The 11,134-nt window shown below is 28.1% G+C and overlaps 1 non-coding gene across 1 annotated transcript; it reads left to right on the top strand.

The window, feature by feature from the left end:
* Window positions 1-2,303: 2,303 nt before the first annotated feature.
* Window positions 2,304-2,386, top strand: TRNAL-UAA. Its single transcript has one exon. It is a non-coding gene; the product is annotated as a tRNA-Leu (tRNA).
* The last annotated feature ends 8,748 nt before the right edge of the window (window positions 2,387-11,134 follow it).

The following is an 11,134-nucleotide window of genomic DNA, read 5'->3' as shown; positions in this document are numbered from 1 at the left end:
TTTTCGGTCATGTAATTAAATTAAAACATTTACACATGAATTTATCAATTTATTCTTCATAAAATAAATTTTAATACCTAAAACTATATTCATCATTTTACATAAATTTGTTGGTTTTATTTTAATATGTTTTTAATAACAAAATATAATTATATTTCATATCTAGATATCTAATATGAAATTAAAAAAAAAAAATCATATACAATGTGATAAAAATAATCATACGAAAAAAATTCTTTGATAGGTATGTACCAAAATTCATATATAATATTTTGTTGCTTCAAAAAAATAATATAATATTTTGTTATATATTAGTGGAATATAATTATTTATATTTGAATTTGAATTAATTCCTTTTTCATTTTTTCTAATAGGTGCATTAAATACAATTTTTCTAAGAGCTTAGTGGTGAAAAGCCATGTGTACATAACCATTAAATGAGACTTTAGAAAATAAGCCTCAAATGTATAGTATTAAGATTTATAAGTTTATTCCATAAATTAAGTGTTGCGTAACAAATTTTTCTCTCAGACTTATAACTTTTTTTATATGTTATTTCAATCTTTATAGCTTTTTTATATATTGTCTTCCATTTTTATCTTTATAACTAACCACACACACACAAATTATGACTACTCACCCACTTGGGGTTGGTCTAGTGACGTTGGATTGGGTTCTTGGAGTATGCTCCTCTCAAGGTCTCAGATTCGATTCTCCCTGGTATCAATTTCGGTGGGCTAGGTCCATACAGAGCAACAAAAAAAAACTTTGACTTTAAATGGGACCTCCACAAGTGGACGGTGGGATTGGTCCTCTTGGATCAGTCGATCCTAGGGTCGGATACCAAATTTTCAACAAAAAAAAATCACTCAATTCAATAATTTTTTTTAAAAAAATAAATATGTCATTTTATTTAATTTTATATTTATAATAGCCAAATTTACTAAAAAAGTTTAACTTCAATCAATTAGTTTTTCGACTATAAGCTATCAGTTAGTTTTTCAGTCATCAACTAACTTGTAGTTTATCTTACCAAATAGAGCCAAAGTACCGAACTGTCAATAGTCAACACAAAATAAATAAGGGTAGCAAAGATGGGGATGTTTGTCTGAATATGTGGTAAGATTAAAAATGATAGCATTAGAAATTATGGCTTAGAGAGAAAGTTGGGGTAGCACCGATCGTATAAAAATATGGTGAAAATTAGGTTTATGTGGTTTGAGCATTAATGAAGATCAGTGTGTTAATATTTCCTTTGTGGTTATAGTCCTTTTGGGTTGTTTGGATTGTGCTCTTACTGGGTTATACTTTATGTCTTCCGAATTATTGGAAATTTTCTTTTTATTATAATATTTATCATGCGTTTGATTCGTAAAACAACAAAGATTGGACATGACAGTATAAGACATAACAAGATAATACAGGACAGGACAAAACCATATCGGAGAGAAATATGACGATAATATTTTTATATTCAAAAATAAAATGTGTATTTTGATTTATTTTTTTTTATAGTTGTATTATAGACAAAAAGTTGTACCGTGGTTCAGTGAGGGACAAAAATTCTTGTTTTTGTCTTGTTCCTTGCTACCTAATTTGTCCAGTCCCATAACTAGTTTCAAATTAAACAGAGTATAACAAAAATTGTCCAGTTCAGTCATCTATTTTTTAGCAAATCAAACGCATCCTTAAGGTGTCAGAGTCTCCCATATGTTTAGTTTATATTGTTTTATTTTAGAGTTGTATTATGCTCCTTGATTGTGAAGTTGCGGGCCTTTTTAGCTCATTGTTGAGTTTTATAACTATGGGTCATTTTTCTCGTATGTTTAGGTATGACTAATAATTTTGTTATCATTTTTAACTGAGCGTAAATGCATGAGTTTTGTTATTCAAATTTCGATTGAACTCGGAGTTGATTTTACTCCTATAAGTTTTTGGATGATCCAATTTTAGATATAACAAAGAACATTCCTATTCTTGTGACATATCCACGATCAATCTTATCACTTTTCAAGAATGTGACCACCATTCCTCACATTTCTTTTCTAATTTCATTTTGAATGTTTCTCAATTCCCTTCTTTTCTCGTAGAATTTTCTTAGGATTCCAAGATTTTTCCTTCATTTTCCTCTATGATTCAAGAAGACTTATAGACATAAGACTTGTAGATTTGTAGTAAGCGGAGTAGATCGGATAGATCGTAGTTAAATCACTAAAGTTAGAGGAAGACTTAGAAAAATTATAAGAGGAACCATTAAAAAAATATAAAGATTAATGTGAGCGGGATAAAAGTATGATATGCTAGCAGGCTTGCCCGAGTGGTCTAAGGGGGTAGACTTAAGACCTACTGCACTGAGTGCGCGTGGGTTCGAACCCCACAGCCTGCAACCATTTTTTTATTCACAAAAAAAGCGATAGATTTTTTTTTTTGACACACAAGTTTCGAATAACACTATAATATGTGGAGATCATGTGAGAATATTAAAATTAGACTCTAATAAAAGAAAAAACATAAAAAAATATTAAAAAGAATTGTTATCGATTTAAATTATAAATAGATCAATAATATTAAAAATAACAATTTTTGTCATTGATATAAAAAAATCGATAGATAAACCAATATTTATCAGATGCATCTCCATCTAATAAAAGTATAGTATACCAATTAGTTAGTTTTGGCTAACATTAAATAATGACTTATGTGGAGCATGATGCACAAGTTTTGAATAATAATATAACGAATACGAATTTTATAAAATACATCGTTGGATTAAAGTATTATATCATATAGATTTTCCATAAAAGATTTTAGAGAAATTAAAAATAATTTGATATGTTAAAGAAACTTAAAAAAAAAAATATTTTGTGTGAGTAGCATATATGATGGTCATTTTTATATGCTTCATTGCTGACTTATTTGTACTACTATTTTTATACATCTCTATGACCAATAGAATACTATAAGTACTTATTTATGAATATATTTTCACATGTAATTGGAAAAATAAAATATCAAAATTGTCAATTATTTTGAAATCTTGTATTCTTTTTTTTTTTTAAAAAAAAAACTCCTCCCTTGTTTTTTTATTGCATAGAAGATTAAGTAAAAAAAAAAGTAAAAGTAAGGAAATCTACGATGTTTGGCCTAGTGGTGAGGGACGAATGAGTTTAAGTAGTATGCATGAACCCTTGAGTTTGATTCTCTGCTGCATTGTAAAAAAGAAAAAATATATAAGGATTGAAATACAAATGATTGTATAAAAAATTAATAATTGGTCTTGACCCAAAAATAAAATAAAATTCCATCTATCACAATAAAAAGTTCACTATTTAATTCCTCGCTAGCATTAAAAAACCTTGTTGAAATATTTTGATTATATTTCCACATCTAGAATTCATCCATTAGCAAATGAATCCTCATAAAAATTAAAACAAATGAAATTATTTTTTTGGTCAACACCAATTAATTGTTTTTTAAGTATTTTAATCCTTGTTTATTTTTTATGCGTAAAAAAAATCAAGGGAGAAGAGAAATCCTTGTTTTCACACTTAATAATAACTATAATTAATTCCTTTCTATCCTAATTAAAGTATATTTTGACAATTCTTGTGGTACCATTTTTTTTTACAATGAGCTGGGGATCGAACACATGGCCTATAACATACTTTTTCGTACCACAATATATGTCACTTTGAATAAAATTTTTGTATCAAATTATATGTCGTTTTACAATACCAATGAAGCATTGAATGCTATTTTTCCTATTATACCCTTACTTATTTATTACTCTCTATTATTTTAATTCTTCAATTTATCTTTCTCGTACAATTAATGAAAAATAATTTTGTAAACTAACTCATAATTTCTCTTTTCCATACAATAATAATTAAATTTCTTAACATGTACTATAAAATTGTCAAAGTAACATATATATTGTGGTTGAGGGAATACTATACTACCAAAATTTTTCACCACCAGATCAAATCTAATGTCTTATTGTACTATTTTTTCTTGACAAAGTCTTGTTTTTCAATGTAGGAAAGAAATACGGTTCATCATGGTAATCATTAAATATTATCAATCAATCATAACAATTGATATTAAAATTAAAAGTTAGTCAAGAAAAAAAAATTAAAAGTTAAGATTCGGAGTAATTTATAAAAATTATTCTTGAGTCAATTTATCTCTTCCTATATCTAAGTCAAAAAAAAAATCTCTATCTATATTTATAAAAAACCTATATTATGAGCAGCAGCAGTAGGCTACATACGATCTATGCAAAGTCTTCGTTTCCGTTAATTTTTTCTGCCACGTCATCACCTTACCTAGTCGAAAGGGAGTCACTATTCATTGTAGTACCAAAATTTCCAAATCCAACAAGCATTGAATTTCATTACCATTAGCGCGTTTTCCATTTTTATTAAGGCATCAAATCATCGCTTACTTTTACATTATTACTATTTTCTTTAATACTCCGGTCCTTTCTATAAGGAATACTTAGAGCATAAAATTTGGTCATTTTTATAAGAAACTTTGACCAATTTTCAAATGTTTTAAATGTTCAATTTCACTTATGCCCTTATTTATTATGAGAGAGAATTTAAAAATAAGTAAGTTAGTTGAATAAAGAGTAATTAAATAAGGGTATACATGGAATAAATTAAAATTTATAAGAGTATTAAATGAAAATAACTATGTTAAATGTGCTTCATTGGTCTGAGTGATTTTTTCAAAGTGTTCCTTATAATAAGGACCGGAGGGAGATTTTTGTGCATTGTCGATGTCGGTATAAAGATTCTTTACACATACATTCAATGATGTGTTGTTACTTTATTTAATGAATATAATACATCATGTATACCATACATTATGTATCAGTATATTATATTGGATATGTGTATAAAATAACTTTACACTGGACATTTAAATTAAATTGTTAATATATTTATATTGAGTTTAATTGTTGTACACTGTCAGTGTAAAAATTATTTAAACATTCATCCAACGATATGTTGCCACATCATTTAATGAACATAACACATCATGTATCTTAATCTTAATACTATACATTTGAGGCTTATTTTCTAAGCTCTCATTTATTGTTCATTTTCAAATGCTTTGCTCACATTCATCCTCACACAACCATATTAAAAGCATACTTTAAAAAGGAAATATTTCAAATTCAAATAATAAAATTCCAAACATACAATTATAATTATAATTAGTATAATATAAATGAAATATAATAAATAAATCACAAATATATAACACATAAATAAATAAATTATATTATAAAATATTATATATTAAATTTCGTGAATAATCGATATTCAAAGTCAATTTATTTTTTTAATAAATTTAAGTAATAATTAACCAAATTTGTTTAAATATTATAAAAATATAACCAAGTTTAAATTAATAATATATATTTATATTTCAAATAAAGTACATATTTATGAAAGATTATGGAAGAAAAAAATTTATTCACAAATTTTTTTTTCATGATTTTTTTTTCTAATAAAAAACGAATTTAAATACTAATTTTCATATTTAAATTATTATTTTATTATTATTTCAAAAGAAAATAATTTTTAAATCAAAATTATTATTTGAAAATAATTTGTACATTAATAGCATTAAATTGACTTCAATATTTCGAGATTTTTGGCTTTTTTTGGCTTGCTTAGAAAGTTGTTATAATTTTACTACCTAAATTAAAATTTTCATTGTTGTCAAATTTTGCTTATAATAAAGTCATTGTTTGTGTCTTGATTCAAATTCAAATTTCGTATCACAGATTTATTCAATATATAAAAGGTAGTATAAATCATGTGCATAGAACATTCCTAAAATATAATATTATATGTTGATTTATTTTTATTAGGGTAATTTAAAAGGAAACATTTAATTTCAAGTGATTGATATTGAAAAAATAAAGAAAAAAATTAAAAACATATTCTAAAAATTGTAGTCGGTTTATATATTTTATATAAATAAATTATTTGTTAAATTATTTTTATAATTAAAAGTAATAATCACGAAATTATTTAAAAATTATAATAATTTTTTCAAAGTTAATTTTAGTATTGCATTATAAGCATTTAATTTTCATGAGATTTTTTGCTTCTTTCTAATGTTTGTGTGTTAAATATTAAATTTTCTACAAAAAATCATAAGATGACATTCACCAAAAAAGGAATCAATATATTTGTTATTAATCGGTTTAATTACATATTATGGATAAAGTTACTTATATACCCATGTTTTTCCCTATATAAATGGTCTTTGGTTGAACATTCAAATCACACATTTTCCATCTCTTTTCTCTTTAGCTATTTTCTTTGTATTATTTTCAATTTTTCTATTTTCAATTTTTCTATTATCGATATTCTTCTTAATCTATATATTCATCATTCTTTTCACTTTTTGCAGATGTGGAACCCAAAAGAAGAATATAAGTGATATGTGAACTAGGGTTAAGTGATTGTTAATCATAATATATGAGTTTTAAGTGATTGTTAATCTTTCTCACAAGTATGAATGTAAATTAATTTTAAAGGTGTATTGTGTATTTTTTTTATATATAGAAAAGATGTAATATTTCTACCGTAAATATTATTTTACAGCTTAAGCAATGTGTTGCTTTGGTTTGAAAGATTATGTTATTGCTTTAGTATAATTAACTTTCATCTTTTTATTTATTATGATTTTTCTTTAAGAGTCTCATACATATATATCATAAGAAAAATTATAAAACGATGTTGTCATGAAAATGTGTTGTGTATATATAATAAACTATAAAATATTTTATATGAATTTTCATGTTATAAAATGAATTTGTTTTTTTTTTTAATGAATTGAAATAAATAAGCGAAATAAAATTTAAAATATTTTATAGGAATTCTCATACAGGATGTAACAAAGTAAAAAAAATATATTGAATTGAAACAAATTATATTTTATATGAATTCAAACTAATTTATAAAAATAAATAAATTTTAAATATTTTATATGAATTTTCGTGCAATATATGTAACAAAGTAATGTTAAATAAAATTAAATAAATAAACGAATTTAATTATAAAAATATATAATATTAAATGTTTTCTTTGTTAATTTTTTTATAATTGAATGAATTTTTATTTTTCTCATACATAAATAACATTAAATTGATTCCATGAAATTATTGAATTCCATTTTTTGATCCGAAGTTATCTCTTCTCTTAAACACAACAATAACGTTATAACTGACCACAAACAGTTAGTAGAACATGTAGTGGATTATTTTAAAAATGTTTTTTGCACTAACACTATTTTGCAGGATGATTCTCTTGTAGAGGAAGTTATTCCAAATTTGGTTAATGAAAATGTGAATGCTCTTCTGACTCTGATTCCTTCATATGATGAGATAAAAAATGCAGTGTTTAGTCTTAATAAAGATAGCGCCCCTGGTCCTGATGGTTATGGAGCTTTTTTCTACCAAAAGTATTGGGAGATCATTAATGAAGATGTTGTGGCTGCAGTGCTGCAATTCTTTACTTCTGGTTGGATTATGCCAAGCTTCAACTCCAATACCATTATCCTTATTCCTAAGACCAACAAAGCAGACTCAATTGATCAGTTCAGGCCAATAGCAATGGCTAACTTCAAATTCAAGATCATTTCAAAGGTTCTAGCTGACAGGTTAGCCTCTATTTTGCCCAGTATAATCTCTAAGGAACAAAAAGGTTTTGTGGAAGGTAGAAACATTAGAGATTGCATTTGTTTGACCTCTGAGGCCATAAATTTACTTGATAAAAAAACTTTTGGAGGGAATTTAGCCTTAAAAATTGACATTTCTAAGGCATTTGATACTCTTGATTGGACTTTTCTATTGAAGGTTTTAAAGCAATTTGGTTTTAGCCCAATTTTCTGTAACTGGATTGAAGTTATTCTTTCTTCTGCTTACCTCTCTGTTTCAATTAATGGTTCACAGCATGGTTTCTTTAATTGTAAAAGAGGGGTGAGACAAGGTGATCCCCTATCACCTTTGCTCTTTTGCCTTGCAGAAGAAGTTTTGAGTAGAGGCATTTCTATGCTTGTCTCAAACGGCAGTCTTGATCTCATCAAAGGCTCTAGAAATTCCCTTGTACCTTCTCATTGTTTATATGCAGATGATATAATGGTCTTCTGCAATGGTAAACTCTCATGCATCCAAGCTCTCCAAAATCTTTTCATGAGATATGCCAATTGTTCTGGTCAAATTATAAATGCAGCTAAATCCACAATTTATAGTGGTGGTATCTCTCAAGCTAGACTGATTAACATTGTGAACAACATTGGCTTTAATGTGGGGTCTTTGCCTTTCATCTATTTGGGGGTTCCCATCTTCAAAGGTAAGCCGAAGGCAAGATACTTCTATCCTATTGCAGACAAGATTAAGACCAAGTTGTCAGCTTGGAAGGCCTCTCTTCTCTCCATAGCTGGAAGGGTACAACTTGTGAAGTCAGTGATTCAAGGTATGACAATTTATAGCATCTCTGTTTATTCTTGGCCATCATCCATTCTTAAGTCTATTGAAGCTTGGATTAGAAATTTTATTTGGAGTGGTAATATAGATCAAAGAAAGCTTGTCACTGTAGCTTGGAAAAAGATTTGTGCTCCTTATGATGAAGGAGGTTTAGGCTTGAGATCCTTAAAATCTTTGAATGCTGCATCAAATTTGAAATTGTGCTGGGACTTGATGCACTCAGATGAAGATTGGGCAAAAATATTGAGATTTAGAGTGATGAGAAAGGGAATTGCGATTAACCATCATGTTTACTCATCCATTTGGAGTAGTGTGAAGCAAGAAGTTCAGGTCATCTATGAAAACTCTTGTTGGAAAGTAGGCAATGGTCACAATATAAATTTTTGGAGTGATTTTTGGTGTGGAGAACCTCTGGCTTTATCTCAAAATGTTCACCCAGATGTCTTGATTTGGCTTCCCAGTAAAGTCAGTGATTTTATTCAAAACCAAACCTGGCATATTCCTCATTACATTGATACTTTATTTCCTCAGGTTAAGAACCTTGTTCAACAAGTTACTCTTCCAGTTGAACCCATTGCAGATTCTCTTGTCTGGAAAGACTCAGCCAATGGACTGCTTACTCTAAAAATGGCTTATGATTTTAAAAGGCATCATTTTCCTATTATTAATTGGGCTAAGAGCATTTGGAGCAAGGATATTCCTCCATCTAGATCCCTTCTAGCTTGGAGGGTTATGCTAGATAAAGTCCCTACAGATGACAAGTTAAGTGAGAGAGGTTGCAACTTACCCTCAATGTGCTCTTTATGTAATAATCACTCTGAGACTATGTTTCATCTTTTTTTCCAATGTTCTTTTGCTTTCCAAATTTGGTGTTGGTTGGCAACTGTCTTAGAGGTCACTCTGCATTTTCAATCTATGACAGACATTTGGCTTTTGGCTGAGAAGAATAGGTCTCCTCAATGCAAGATTGTGATCAAAGCGGCTTTAATTCATCTTTTGTATGCTATCTGGACTGCAAGAAATAATGCTAGGTTCAACAATGAAATGCCAAACTGGAAATCTTATGTTTCTTGGATATCTTCTAATATTTCTATGGCCGGTAACTTAACTAACAAGCTATCCTCTTCTGCATTGAGAGATTTTACTACTCTGAAGAGGTTTAATGTCAACATTCACCCCCCGAATCCTACTTCTATTAAAGAGGTAATTTGGCAACCGCCCTTTTTTGATTGGGTTAAATGCAATACTGATGGAGCCTTTAATGCTGCAACTTCTGCTTGTGGAGGTCTATTCAGAAATTCGGATGCTGCTTTCTTATGTGGCTTTGCAGTGAACACTGGTAATGCTTCTTCTGCCTTTTCGGCCGAGTTATGTGGTGCTATGCAAGCCATAGAAATTGCAGCTTTTAAAAATTGGAACAATCTATGGCTTGAAACTGATTCAACTCTGGTGGTCAAGGCCTTTAAATCCTCTTCGCTAGTCCCTTGGGCTTTAAGAAACAGATGGCTTAATTGTTTATTACTCACTCAGTCGATGAACTTCGTTGTCTCTCATGTGTTTAGAGAAGGAAATTTTTGTGCTGATAGCTTAGCTAATATAGGTCTCACATTAGATAGGCTTACTATTTGGAATGATGTACCTCTTGTGATTAAAGATAGTTTTGAGGCGAATAGACTTGGTAAACCCTTCTTTAGGGTGGTGCATATTTAGGGAGGTTTTGGCCTAGTCCCCCTTCTTTTTTTTGTAATCTCTTTTTGTTTCTTCTATATTTTATGGTTTGAGGAGGTAGCTCTTTGCTTCTCCTCTTTTTGTTAAAAAAAAAAAAAAAAAAAAATGAATAGATCCATCCCGCAGCAAAATATAACACAGAGGAAAGGCAGTAGAAGACAACAATGTTCACAACACGTTAAAAACAAAATATTTTCTGTCAACCTGTGCAATCGGTTACCCGGTAAAGAAAGAAAAGAATTTTAAGTTTCAATGCTCCATACGTATGACTTTCACTAAAAAAAGTCAAACATAACATTGCGTTTAATTTGCATACTTAAAAAAGAAATAATTCAAATTGTTATTATCACAAATTTGTTTTCCAATAATTTGAAAACTTGAATAAATTAATTATTTTTGGTTGCAGGAATTTTTTTAACAAAATACAAGTTTAATTTTTTGTGCTTTTTTTTAAAATATGTTTTTATTTTAAACAAAAATTATTATAGTAAGGAAATAAAATGAATGAATTTATTTGTTGTTGTTGTATATATATATATATATATACATATATATAATCCTTTATGGTAAAATAAAATATGATTGTACCATATTAATTTTTTTTCCTATTTTGAAAATGTAGTATCCCGTCCAATGATCGACTATTTAAGGGGATCAATTCTACCGTTCACTTGTGGGGGTCAATTTAAAATTAGAGTTTTTTTTTTTTTCTCCGAGGGGAATCAAACCTGAGCCCTTTGAGATGGGCACACTTCAAAGTCTCTAGCCAACATCATTATGTGAGTTTGTACTATATTAATTAATATTACTAAAGAAATACCGGAAACATTTATAATTTATGTGCAATTTTTTTATAATTTAGATATGATTTATATTTACTACCGGAAACCATCAACT

The sequence above is a fragment of the Trifolium pratense genome, linkage group LG7 (genome assembly GCF_020283565.1).
Source record: "Trifolium pratense cultivar HEN17-A07 linkage group LG7, ARS_RC_1.1, whole genome shotgun sequence".
Taxonomy (NCBI): domain Eukaryota; kingdom Viridiplantae; phylum Streptophyta; class Magnoliopsida; order Fabales; family Fabaceae; genus Trifolium; species Trifolium pratense.
This window is presented reverse-complemented; position numbering and strand designations above follow the sequence as displayed.